A 12712-nucleotide genomic window follows, 5' to 3' on the forward strand; every position below is an offset into this window, starting at 1 on the left:
CAAACGAAATTGCCAAAAAGCCCCATGAATATTTACGCAAGCACTTATTCACCGTTGATCATCGGGTTATGAAGAGGACTTCGGCTACATATCGATCATCTACGAGGTAACATTATACACATCCACCGATCGCCGCGTGAATCCTTATAGCTGAAATAATCGCCTCCTGAGACGAGAGGTGAAACAAGCGGGACTTTCAAATTCTTCGTTGCCGGCCGCGACGAAAGTGGCTGGCTGCCCAAGTTCAACCTGATTCCGAACGGTAGGACCAAAGTGTACGAAGCATCTTTAAAGGTTTTCCAAGGGAAAAGTAAAATTAATTCGAAAACGCATCTCAGGTTGCCGATATCTTGAAACCAATTAATAAAAGGTCTCCGAATTGCCCGAAAAAAGTCTTATAAATTAAAACTCACCTGTTTACAACGCGGTATTATCCAAATGAAGTATTGAAACGATGACGCCTCTTTTCAACGAACGAATATATACTGCAAAAATCACTGTTTAACTCACTCGTATCGTATACGTTTTTCGTTGTTCGTATTGCCGTGTACGCGCGCGTGTGTGTTTTTTGTTTCTTCTATGTTTGCTTTATTTTTATTTTTGCCGCCCTCCCTTTTTCCCCTCTACGTACTATCCTCGCCACTGGTTTTCACCAATTCGTTTTTCCAAACGTCGCCAATAACCGGGATGGTATCTACGCGCGCCTACCGTGTACGCGTATCCGTTGTCTGGCCCTGCTCTGACTTAGATCACTGACCAACTCCACCGACGACTGGCGCGACACTGACTGAAACCACCGGCAACAAAACCAGCCAGCGTCTCCCGAGGGCCGCGACAACCGGCTGCATCGCTCGCAGAACCATCCGGAGTCGGCTATCTCCGACTATTCTCGGCTGGCAGCTTCGAGCGGAGCGGAACCAACCGAGTCTTACTCCGGACGGTGTCGAGGTGTTCGACTGTACATCTCGACGCACACCAACCGGCGACCCAACCCGCGAGGGCATTGTAACACGCCTACGCAATTTCCCTCCCCCGCAAACGTTACTCGATACCGCTCAGCTTTATCGATTAGTGATTGCAAACAACAGGTAGCCAATCGGTATAACTGTTTTTCCCAAATCAAATTACGCTATCGATCATTCGTGATAACCGTACCTAACAACGGATCGGCGAGACCTGCGTGGTAACATTTTTCTTTCCTCAACCAATGGCTTCGGAGAAAGAATTTTAATCACTGTTACGAAAACATGTGTCATTTTTTTTTTTTTTCTTTTGCTCTAGGAATTTCTCAGGAATTCCTTGTATATTTTTCTCTATATATGCATTGCTGCATTCCTCTGAAATTCCTTTTGTCCCCATGCCAATTTTATCGTGAATTTCTGCATATAATATTCCGATGGATTATCGGATATCGAAATGTTCGATTTAGAATTTCCCCTGTATCTTGACTACATATTTGTCACGACAATTTTGGTTTTTCATCAATGCGAATCTTTTGCCTTACGCACTGCAAAAAATGTCCACTTGTTCAATTCGATTGTATATTTGGCTTGTTGCGAATAAGACTTTAACCAACCTAGTCTATTGTTCAGTAGCCAAAGAATACCCAGCGGAATATTTTCAATACCTGCTTCGGCCAGAAAAATAACGAATCACATGTTAACGAAAAAATTAATAAGAACAAAACTTTTCAAATAACACTAAAAAGTACAGAGAAATACCGATATAAAATGAGAAAATATCGCAGAACAAAGTGCCTACAGCAAAATTTTAAGAAAAAAATAAACTTCGCTCGGGTGGTTGTCGCTCTTTGCGTACAAGAAACGTCCACCCTGCGGCTCTATAGTCTATAAACAGCTTTTGAAATCGAAATCGGTCAGGTATAATTAACGAGGATGTAATGAGGACTATAATTGACAGTGGATTTACGTCGGCCGATATCTGAACGCACGGATCACCCATAGGGGAAACGACGATAATATCAATTCGGACAAAAGTCGTCTGAATTTACGACCGCATGGGTTCGAAAAATCGTGACCGCTACTGAACCAGATACAAAATCATAGAATAAAGAAACAGCTACGACAATCCAATGCGCGCTGAAGAAACGAGTGATGAGGAAGACTGGAACCCGGATCCAACTTTTTTGTCGAATAATTTCTACCAATCTATTATGGTATTATTGCCACGAAGCCTAAGAAAATTTCGCATAAAATACCGAAGAATTGTACTTTGCGACCGGTTATTTTAAGCGAAAAAAATTCTATTAGAACGGAGAAAAATAAACCTGCACATCCTTATCGATTGCAAGAAACATGTGACGGGTATACATAACGTCTATCTATCGCGACTCGCGTGCAAACGAAGAATGTATTTGATCCCGACATGATACCCGAACGAGGCGTGCGATTTACCATAGTAACGATCAACGGTATATAAGTGTAGTGGTAAGCATGTAATACTTAAAGGTACATCACGCCGGACGGCGTAATTTAACAAATATCACGCGTAACGTCTCATCATTCGAAGCAGAGAAGAAACTCTGCGGTGTGTGATCGCTTCCTTGTCTTCTCCGATCGTGGGATAATTATGGAAATGATTTTGACCCTGCACATACGGAGGCGTGCTGATCAGGAAACTTCCTCCCCGTCTGCACGACTTGCCCTCGACTGCATAGCCGCCATTTTTCTGCCGTATTTATTGGACCCGCTTCGCTCGCGCCAAGCGATACGGTTTGACGGTACATCAAATTTGGACAATAGTATCGTTCGAGTGTCAAAATATCAGCGCAAAACGCAATAGATGAGCCGAGAAATAATTACAGCTATGAGTTAAAACGGATGGCTGGCCAAAAATCGATCATTTTAAAAAAAATTTAACGGTAACCGACAGCAGTACATTGAGTTTTTAACAAATTATTTTATTCGTAAGCTACGAGGATCTTTTGAAAATTACATGTATAGAAAATACTGTATATCTATAAATGAAAGCTTATCGTTAGATTTTATTCAAGAGACTAGTTTCTACAAAGATGCTGTGGGGGGGGTATTCTTTTTCACCGTGATAATTATGGGCGTATCGTTGTAAGAATAAATATTCAACGATGCTTGCAAAATATGATTAAAAAAAAAATCCGTTACCATGAAATTGCATAAAATATAGTCTTCCAAACAAAATGAGCTGTCGTACGGTAAAATCAAAGGAATCGACTAGATTTTAAACAATTTCGAAACGTGCGTTTAGCAACTCAGCATCTGCATTCGAGCATTTGTTCATAATTCCAGTATATCGTATTCATGTATCTTTTTACTTTCCTAAGAATATATATAACCTGATGAAAATCTGAACCTACGATAATCTCGTAATAAAATAAGTAAAAAAGTATACTATAATTTTGCCGAATTAAGGTTGCGCACCTTCTCAACAGTCGCAATATCGACGTTACTGACAATGAGTTGGAACGATTACAGATGTAGATAATACCGCGGCGGTATTAGCCAATGGAACAAAGTCTGATTGGGTAATAGTAAAAATTTAATAGGTAAATAGAATCACATTTTAACGACGATTGTCCAGTAATTATTCCCGCTCCGACGTCTAATATCGCGGCGTATCTCCGTAGATACGCACGGCGTCTATAGGTGTATAATAGGCGGGTTAACATTAATATAGGCAAACTTGCCCAACTCTAATAGCAAAGCCATTCGAGGATAAAGCAAGGTGTACATTCCGTTATAGGCGATAAGCACGCGGCGTCGTCGGCGTCGGCTTCGGCGATCAGCATCAACCTCTGACAAATGTGACAATATCCGAGAGAATAACTCGGCGGGTCGTAATCGAAGAGGAGGCTCATAGCTTATAGGTTGGTCTACGCGGCTAGAAGGCATAGCCGAGCCGAGACGACGCCGGCTCACCGGCTCACGGATTGCATTTAACTACGATATGGCCACAATTCATGCATAATTTATCTGAAACCGTTGTGAAAAATCACGCTGACCCCTGGGGCCAGCCCGCAGCAAAGGTGTTTGTCCGACGCATGGCTGCTGTCCGCATAGAAAGCGGATGCCATCACGTTACTTACGAGGGTGCTGTGCGGCACCGCCACGCGCATACACGCATCCGCGTCGCACGCACGCGTCACGCGTACGTATATGCATGTGTATGCACCGCTGTTACACCTCAACCTCTAAACGCCTTCCGTGATACACGGACATACCTGTAACTTGCCTAGGTATGCACGAGACACGTTAATCGTCCGCCGTTTCTTTTTTTAAAGCTCAAAGAGGTATTGAGCTCCGCGGCGAGTTTCCGGAATTCTATATATATGGATATACGTAAGCCTCGAGATACTTGGTGATCTTCGATCCAAGGAGGCGCTGAGCAGCTGGATTGTAAGATTTTTTATACATTTTGTATGAATTAGTCGATCGTAATTTTCGATACTGGGTCAAGTCGGACTCCGTTGAACGAAGAGGATTACTGTCGGGAAGTATCGTTTGTATCCGAGTTTTCGGCGGATTTCAAATTTTTTCAAGAAAACAAATCCATTCGATTGTGTTGATGTAACTGACAATTATTCACGGACAGGGTGGAGGTCGAAACATCGAAGGGTCAATGTTTCGAATGGTCGATACATCCAAATTTCAAACATGTAAAAATAAAATAACAAAAAAATGAATTGTTGGAATTATTGATTTTCAACAGTGTCACCGATTGGTAGTCATTCTAACGAGTGACACTTTCGAAAATCAAGAATTCGAACAATTCATCTTTCTTTATTTTATTTTCGTATGTTTGAAATTTCGACGTATCTACAATTCAAAATATCGACCCTTCCAAGTTTTGACCGCCATCCCACGGAAATGACGTATAGGTATGAGAGTTGAGATGTTAGGGGAGGGCTTCGTCTTTTCGTTGCTGTTATATCCAACCGTCGAATTATTATAGCTGATGACGAACGACTCGCCAGCGTCTAAAACATACAGTCGAAAAAAATAGTCGAATTGAAGATATAAGAAGCGATGTATCTTATCGTCAAGCTCGTATAATGATTGTAATGTACACACCTTGGCAATCGTGGATCAAGTTTTCAACGTTCAATTTCGATTGTGTGTCGGCAGGGCAGCGATCAGTGAGGTAACCGGTACGAAAATATCCATGATCTACAGTAAACGCAATTGAACGAAATCGAAATGATCCACGCTTTCTTTGGCATACATATTATATATTTATACCTACGTAGAAACGTATATAATAAATATATTCAGCTCAAGGATCTCCGGTAATCAATTGGTATACAATACGCGTACATCATTATGCTCGATGATTCGGCGTCACCCGAATAACTACACGCTTCAACACGCATAAGCGCGAGGGATTCTACGCTGTAATTATAATCCCATACCTACAGGTAAAACGAATGCGTACAATATAAGATAACGAAGAAACACGTGAATATAGACGTTTGATAAATCATTTATCCGCTTCGGATTGCTTAATATTCGGAACGTCGCCGCGACGTGGCGACTGTTGGGATTAACATTCGCCAAATTCTTTCGCATCCCAATGTCCATACTGTAATGATATTTATATATTCCGACCAACGCACCCGACACAACGAATTCTCTAATGAGAATATCGACAGTGTATCGAAGATCGCGACTTCTTTGCGGTACAATTTATCGAACGATCAAGCTTGAAAGAATCCATAAAAATAGATCCCATTCGCCTCGTGTATGGATCAGGAAACGATCGGTGTAAGGTTTGGAAATTAAAAGACACACTAGCCTGATACAGCCACAGACATTACGGGCGAAAAAGTAAAGGAAATGAATGTAAAAATGTTGAGCACGGGTCACAGAAGGAGGCGGCGGCAATCCCGATTGACCGAGCTACGGTGGGAAAAAGGCACGAAGAACGGCAGTGGAAGAAGAAGGCGATGCCGTCATCTCGAAGCACGGACAGATCTTCCTTACATCCGCGTTGAGGACGGAGCAGAATTGCCGAGGAGATCAGTAATTAGTAATTACAGACCTAGGCAGCAAAAGTCACGGCTCCGGAAGCGGGCAGCGCGTCCGTCGTTAGATAATGATTGATATAAAATATTCCCCGCATACATAGTTATAGGTATACAACTGTACACGGTACTAAGGTAGTGTCGTGGCGGAGGTACACAATTGTACATAAACGTACCTATACAAACAAACGCCGCAATACAATTATACGAATACGAGCATACTTGCAACAAATTGCGTAGACACAACGTACCGCCTAATACGGGCTTAAGGCCGGGACCGATAGTTGATTGACGCCTTGTTCAATGACCGTCAAAACTCCGATCAACTCGTTACCTTCGTCTACACACCCGTACCGATCGACGAATGGAAGAGCAAAAACACGGCAGTGGTTTTAACGTAACATACCTATCAGCTGGCCGAAGGACGAGTAGCTCGCTAACACCTAAGGACCTTAAGGCTATTCGTCATGAATCGTAATAACGAAACATCGCGATGAATTGAAATACAATTTGTGCTCATATTTTTTTTTTCCTTTTCCTTTATTTTCTTCTCAGATTTCATTTCCTCATTTGCCCCTGCATCAGTCAGATGAAACCAAAAAGATTAATTCAAGCTAACGCACGCAGAGCGATGTAAAAGAGGCGCGACTCTCGATTTCCAAAGATAAGGTTAATTCGTTGTATTGTTAAATTTGAAGCGAGGACAGGTTTGACGGGTGAATAATACTTTGGCAATGAGTGCGGTAAATGGTACATACGTCGAGTCATTAAATGTGTGATTTGAAGACGCGGGATGATTGACGATGATGTAACGTTGTTTCCATTTACGGTGTAGTGCATACGTGTCGTTACGCTGTATTTTACCCGTTCGCACTTTACTATCGGGGAAAGAACAAAGCGTTTTTACATATCCTTGTGGGAGCGGTAATCGACTCGAAGGAAATGAGCAACCTGAGTATAGAGATATCAAGTAATTGCGAAGACCGCAGCGACTTTGCCAGTTTAATGGAGTAGGTATAATACCTTACTCGCGTGCAGCCTATAGCCGCAGCTTATTATTAGAACGAGAAATTTATTTTGCTACGTCAGTACGACGGCGCAGAGTTCGATGGAATTTAGTTGGAAACGGAAGGATACCTTGACCAACGACCGATACCCTAGAGTTGTCCGGAACAGCGAGTTATCCGGTTATAAGGTATACGACGATACAAAACCACGCGGCGTCAATCAGCGGTGTCATCAATCAAAATCCAGACACGCCGTTTGTATGCGTTGAAATCAATAGCCCTGCGTGCCTTTCGGAATCGATTATTTCCTTGTAGAAAGAAATAAATAAATAATAAATAAGACAACATTGTACAAGGGCGTCGTAGCTATCGATTATACCAAGACTCCTCGAGAGATAAATGGCTTTTATCAAACGAGTCAGAACCACCAACCGTCTTATTGGTGCTCAGTCATCGTGCGTCGATGAGCCATTCAAGAGATACCGAATCCATGCAGTCTTTTCACGTTGTACGTGCAATTCTAAAAATATTGTGCACCGTTTAACGCGTTGCGTATTTTTAAGTAAGGGAAACAAAACAAGCACTCGCAGGATTTTGAATGTCCTGAATAATCCAAGTAACTTAGTTTTAGTGAAACTGAATGTCAAATTTTGCCTCGAAATAGACCAAATCGACCTTTACTTTTTCCGCATACCGCAACGAATACAATTTCAAAGATATTTCCATATTAGAGGAACAAGCAGAAATATAGAAACCCGCTTCGTAACCAGGTAAGAAGTTGAAAGCCAGTAGGAAATAGCACGATAGTTACACTATACCATGGGAAATATGTACGATGCATTTCATGTGAGATTAATGAGTATATATTTCTATATAGATACACGAGCAGGTAGTTCGAATCGAGGAATTATTCATATCATCTATTGAACCGGTAACTATAGAGCATTGTTGGATTGTCTAGGATGATAATGGCTCTTTGGCCTGCCAGCGATGCAGGCTTGTGCATATAGATCGTTAGAGATGGGGCCGTTTGCCGCATCCACGATGTGAATTCCGGCCTACTGTAGGTAGGCCACTACTCATCGGAAATAAGGAACTGGCAAGTGCCAAGCAAGCAGCCTTCACAGGCTCTCGCTGTCTGACGATGGTGCAGCAGTGGCAGGTAGCCGTCCGGCAGAATTCATTCTCCCAGTTATTCACACGACGGCATCGCTTCCTTATACCTACCCAAGAACGGCTTCGGTCGCTTCGACCACACAGCTACCGATGTTGGATCCTAAAGTTTCGTTAGGCGAGTATCGAATTATTATACGGTGGAAAAATTCAGACGGCGTACAAGGGCCAAGGCCCGCATGCAAACGAGTGATAATAATGGGGTAATTGTAGGGTTCCGGGGTTTTCAATGCCCATATACACATGTATCACTCACGCACACACAGGCGCATGTACACAGTGTAGACGACGACTCGAATCCTAAACGTATCTCACCGTAATTGCACCCCTGAAGTATTACCATTCCCTCGCCCACACACATCACGCCTAATAATTACTCATCAAGTCCGCATACCTACTCCAAAGTTTAGTCGTTCATACCAGCATGAATTTGTCCAAAAATTCACGTTCGTCTGCGATAATGGGTCCGATACGCATAGCCGGTATACGAGGCGAGGAAGTAAAAGAAGCGTCAAAGTCGTACGCACGGATACGACGTACGATGAAAATGATCGTGAGAGTATCAATCGCGTTTTAGAATGGCGAAAAGCTAAATATAGGGAATCGCGGCGTAAACGCACCCTTATCTCTTCACATACTGTCCGTAACCCTCGTCCGTCGCGGCGTCTGAGACGCCCGAAGACTCTCATGATCGGTAATGTGTTTGCAGTGGGAGTCGCGTTTACCGTTAAGACTTAAGAGGTTCAAGTAAGTGCCAGCGCAAAGGGCTTCGGGACATGCAGGTATCCCTGTAGGTATACCGGGACTGGGACTGGGACTGGAGGGGTCGAGAGGCGAACAGCCCGTGCATGTCAAGTCGTCATTAATCAGCTTTGAATTTCAGCTGTTCCCATAGGCGACGTACCCGCCATACCCCCGACATCCAGGTCGTTGTTCCAACTCCGAGACTCGATTAAGCTATGTGTATATTGCATTCGCGTTATCTGACTCGTGGACCCGACTCGTGCACTCCTGCGGTCCTTCGGCCCGATACCCATATAAGCGCAAAGTCGACGCGGAGCTTAGGTGCTCGGGTACAATGCTCAGATGTTCTCCGTTTAATTTATCGTGCACGCTGTGGCTAGCTGAGAGCTTTTCCACAGTATACGCTTTATTATTTTTGAGAAAGGGTATTAATTCGCGTACCTGGGTGCTTATCGTTAGCGTTTCAACAGCCGGAATGGATGTCGTTTACGTTACTGCACGACACACGATGTACGCAGCAGCATGGAGGAGAAAATTCATGGGTTTTTAGGGCGATGCGATATTAGGTCTTCAAATCTGTACTCGCTGCAGGTGAGATGCAATTCTTAATTGATGTGTAGCGAGGAAGTGGAGTTTTTAAATCAGAATTATACACCGACACCTCGGACAGTGCGTCTGGGTAGAAAATGAACGTGACCTTACGGAGTGCGCGGGTTAATTCGCGTAAAATAGCCGCACGAGTGTTGTTGAGCCTTGGAAAGAGACGCTCCCGTACAAGAACAGCATTTACCGTAATGTGTGTATACGTGTGTGCCCACATAATACCCTGCGTGCAACAAAACGTATTAGAGTATTTGCCATTTTATGCTATAAGCATTCTTTCCAGTCAATAAATACCCCGATTTCCAGCAATTACACGTTCAACCTGACGTGAGAACGTCTTCAATGCAACGATTCCAAGAAACACGCGAACCATTTGCAAGATTTTTCTTTTTTTTTCTTCTTTTCTTGTTCTTTCTTTTTCCGTTTCGTTTCTTCAAACAACTCCCATCGCAGTACTTTGACCTCACTTTATACATTTTATATATATTTATACATATATACCTTTCTTCAGCTCCGATGAAAATTCTGCAGAAGCTCATGATCAGGAAGTACACGCAACGATTGCTTAGTTTTCACGAGGGTGAAGTTAGTAACGTTACTATAATGATGCATGTTTAGGAAAAATCATTATTTTTAATCTTTATGAATGTATGAAATTGCGTAAACCATGATAAACAAAACATACTCTTATTTTAAAAAACCGATTTCTTATGAAAGTTATTCTAAAATTATGCAATAATGATTAATTCCGTGACATATCGTTACGTTAACGTTACTAACTTCAGCCTCGTTAGTTTTCACATTATTGTGTGACGCGTAACAAGGTTTTTAAAATGTACAACTACTTGTTAGACAGTAAACGTCTACTCCCTGACACAGATGTATATATTTATGAATTGTAGAATAATAATTACGTTAAGAAACGTACGACAATCTTTCGAGAAATTTCAACCATTTCTGTAGCGATATTTTCAGATTGCCACTTTCCTTTTTGAGGATATTTGTTACTGCGGTGAGGGAAATAAAAAAAAAAAAAATCACGCGATCATCGTGCCGACGTGTAAATTGTCACGGAGAGAATTTGGAACCGACGCCGGAACATAACGGTACACAACATACCTGCTGAATGTGTAATACGTGTAGCTTCTACACGTGACACACAAGCGTACGTGGAAAATAAAAGTGATCGAACGTGTGGTACAGAGCGAGAATCGAAGCGTACCTTTGGCGGGCAAGAGCTAATCAGGAGGAGATAGAGAGAGAAAGAGAGAAAGAGAGACAGAGTTTCTACCGTCTTGTAGTTATGATATCTATCTCTGTGCCGAGTAAGAGAGCCGCATGAACGGCGGAAGACATTAAGGAGTGAGTAGTAAATGTTACAGAAATTAATTTTCTAGCTGACGATAAGCACGAGATGCCGCGCTTACTCCGCAATACAGCTTGCAGGCTGCACTTACAGGTACTACATGGTGCGCGGATGCGGGAATTTTGTTAAGAAATCCAGCCTGAAACGATCACCTCTATCTGATTTCTCGGCACTACGTGAATCGACAACTGTATTTCTTGAAGTAAAAACGAGATACGTTTAAGGTGAAAAAACCTCAGTGTCAACAATATTTTCACCCGATCACGTAAGAGTTTAACGGTTTTTGTTTTTACGTAGGTATTCGGGAAAACGATGAAAACGTACCGCCTACATTTGCGAGAATTTAAATGCAGGTGTGCCGAGATTGAGTAGCTAATAATCGCCAACCCGATATTGCTGAATTGTCTCCGAGAATTTTTCAACACATGCAAAATGTTTGCCGAACGTATTTTATGCGGATGATATTATGCGAACAATTTTTTTATGGATCGCATTTTTTACTTTTCGAGCATGTATAATATTTGCACTTTTGCTGTGAAAAGTAATCGACACAATTGGCACACGACATTCGCGAAACTGCTGTGACCTGAATTAACAGTATAGAATATTATACAGATATATTTCGGAATTTTGTACAATTCCGCGAATATCTACGCGACTCATTCGCAAAACGAGGACTATTCTCAATAAGTGTTAAGCGATCATTCCGAAGAAAATAGTCACGGAATTTTCGCAAAAATATATTTTTTTTAAGCCATTCTGATTTCGCATAAAAATGTAACGCAAAGATATATGTATGTAACCCTAGTCGGTCACACCTCGGTACAATCGCATAATGGGCACACTTGGTGAATTTCACCCTAACAATGATTTTTTGCTTGAAAAATGAGTTCTAAAAATCTAAAAAAATATCAAGGTATTGTTTAAGAATATCTAGCAGAAAAAGCTCTATCTCTTTGTTTTCCTAGCCAAAATTGATTGTTTAAATATTGTAAAACATCGGCAAACTTAAAGAAAGTGCTAAAAATGTCGAAGAAAAGGCCTTTATTTTGCATGAAGATTCGCACTACGAGGCCATTTCCAGGACTCTATAAGGATTTCGAAAAATGTTTGGGGTGAAATTCACCCAGAGTGACCGATTAGGGTTAAAAAGATTTACTGGTCAATTCAATTCATAAATCCAGAACGAATATGCAAAAGCAAAAATATTCTAGCATAAGACACTGTTCGAAAGAAGTAATTGAAGGTTCGCTCTCACTTTCCTTTTCTCGTATTTCATTTGGTTTTTTGCAAACAAGTTGAGCCTATACGACACAGATGTCATATTTGAACATAGGTATAACGTAAATCTTGAAACCGTGACATGATAATTTCACACCTGTCGCATTGAACCCTCATAAGGATGACCATTGTCTGCGGCTCGTCTAGACTCCATAGACAACCACAAGAAGTAAACGAATGGTCTCTAAAGTAAACCGCAACTACCTAACCAACAGCTTTGCGTTATGGCTTTGTAAATTGTGCAGATTCTTCACGGACTTTACTCTCCGAATTTATTTCCTGCAATATCTTTTTTAAAGGCACAGTTCCCTGAGCACACCACTGCGCAAAATTTTACAATCCACACTAAAGATTTTATTTAAACAAATAACCTCGCGAATAGTTGATTTCCACTCGAAGTAATGCTTTGTGAAATTATTTCGTTCATATCTTCACGTAGTATTTATTTCAAATGATACTATAAATATTGTTCTCCATATTTTGTCGTACAGTGAGTAAATAAAAATCCATTTATTACGAAAA

General features: G+C 41.7%; 1 protein-coding gene across 5 annotated transcripts in view; it reads right to left on the reverse strand.

Moving 5' to 3' along the window:
* Positions 1–12712, reverse strand: part of sano (serrano) — a 109400-nt gene that overhangs the window by 83497 nt on the left and 13191 nt on the right. The window contains exon 1 of one of the 5 annotated variants that reach the window (XM_046615626.2): positions 414–888. The exons of 2 other annotated variants lie outside the window; for them this stretch is intronic. The gene's annotated coding sequence lies outside the window, so the exon portion shown is untranslated. Of the gene's footprint in view, positions 1–413; positions 889–12712 lie in introns of those variants that run through there. 2 more of the 5 variants (XM_046615588.2, XM_046615578.2) reach the window with 2 other exon arrangements.

This window comes from Neodiprion pinetum, chromosome 1 (assembly GCF_021155775.2).
Source record: "Neodiprion pinetum isolate iyNeoPine1 chromosome 1, iyNeoPine1.2, whole genome shotgun sequence".
Classification (NCBI taxonomy): Eukaryota; Metazoa; Arthropoda; class Insecta; order Hymenoptera; family Diprionidae; genus Neodiprion; species Neodiprion pinetum.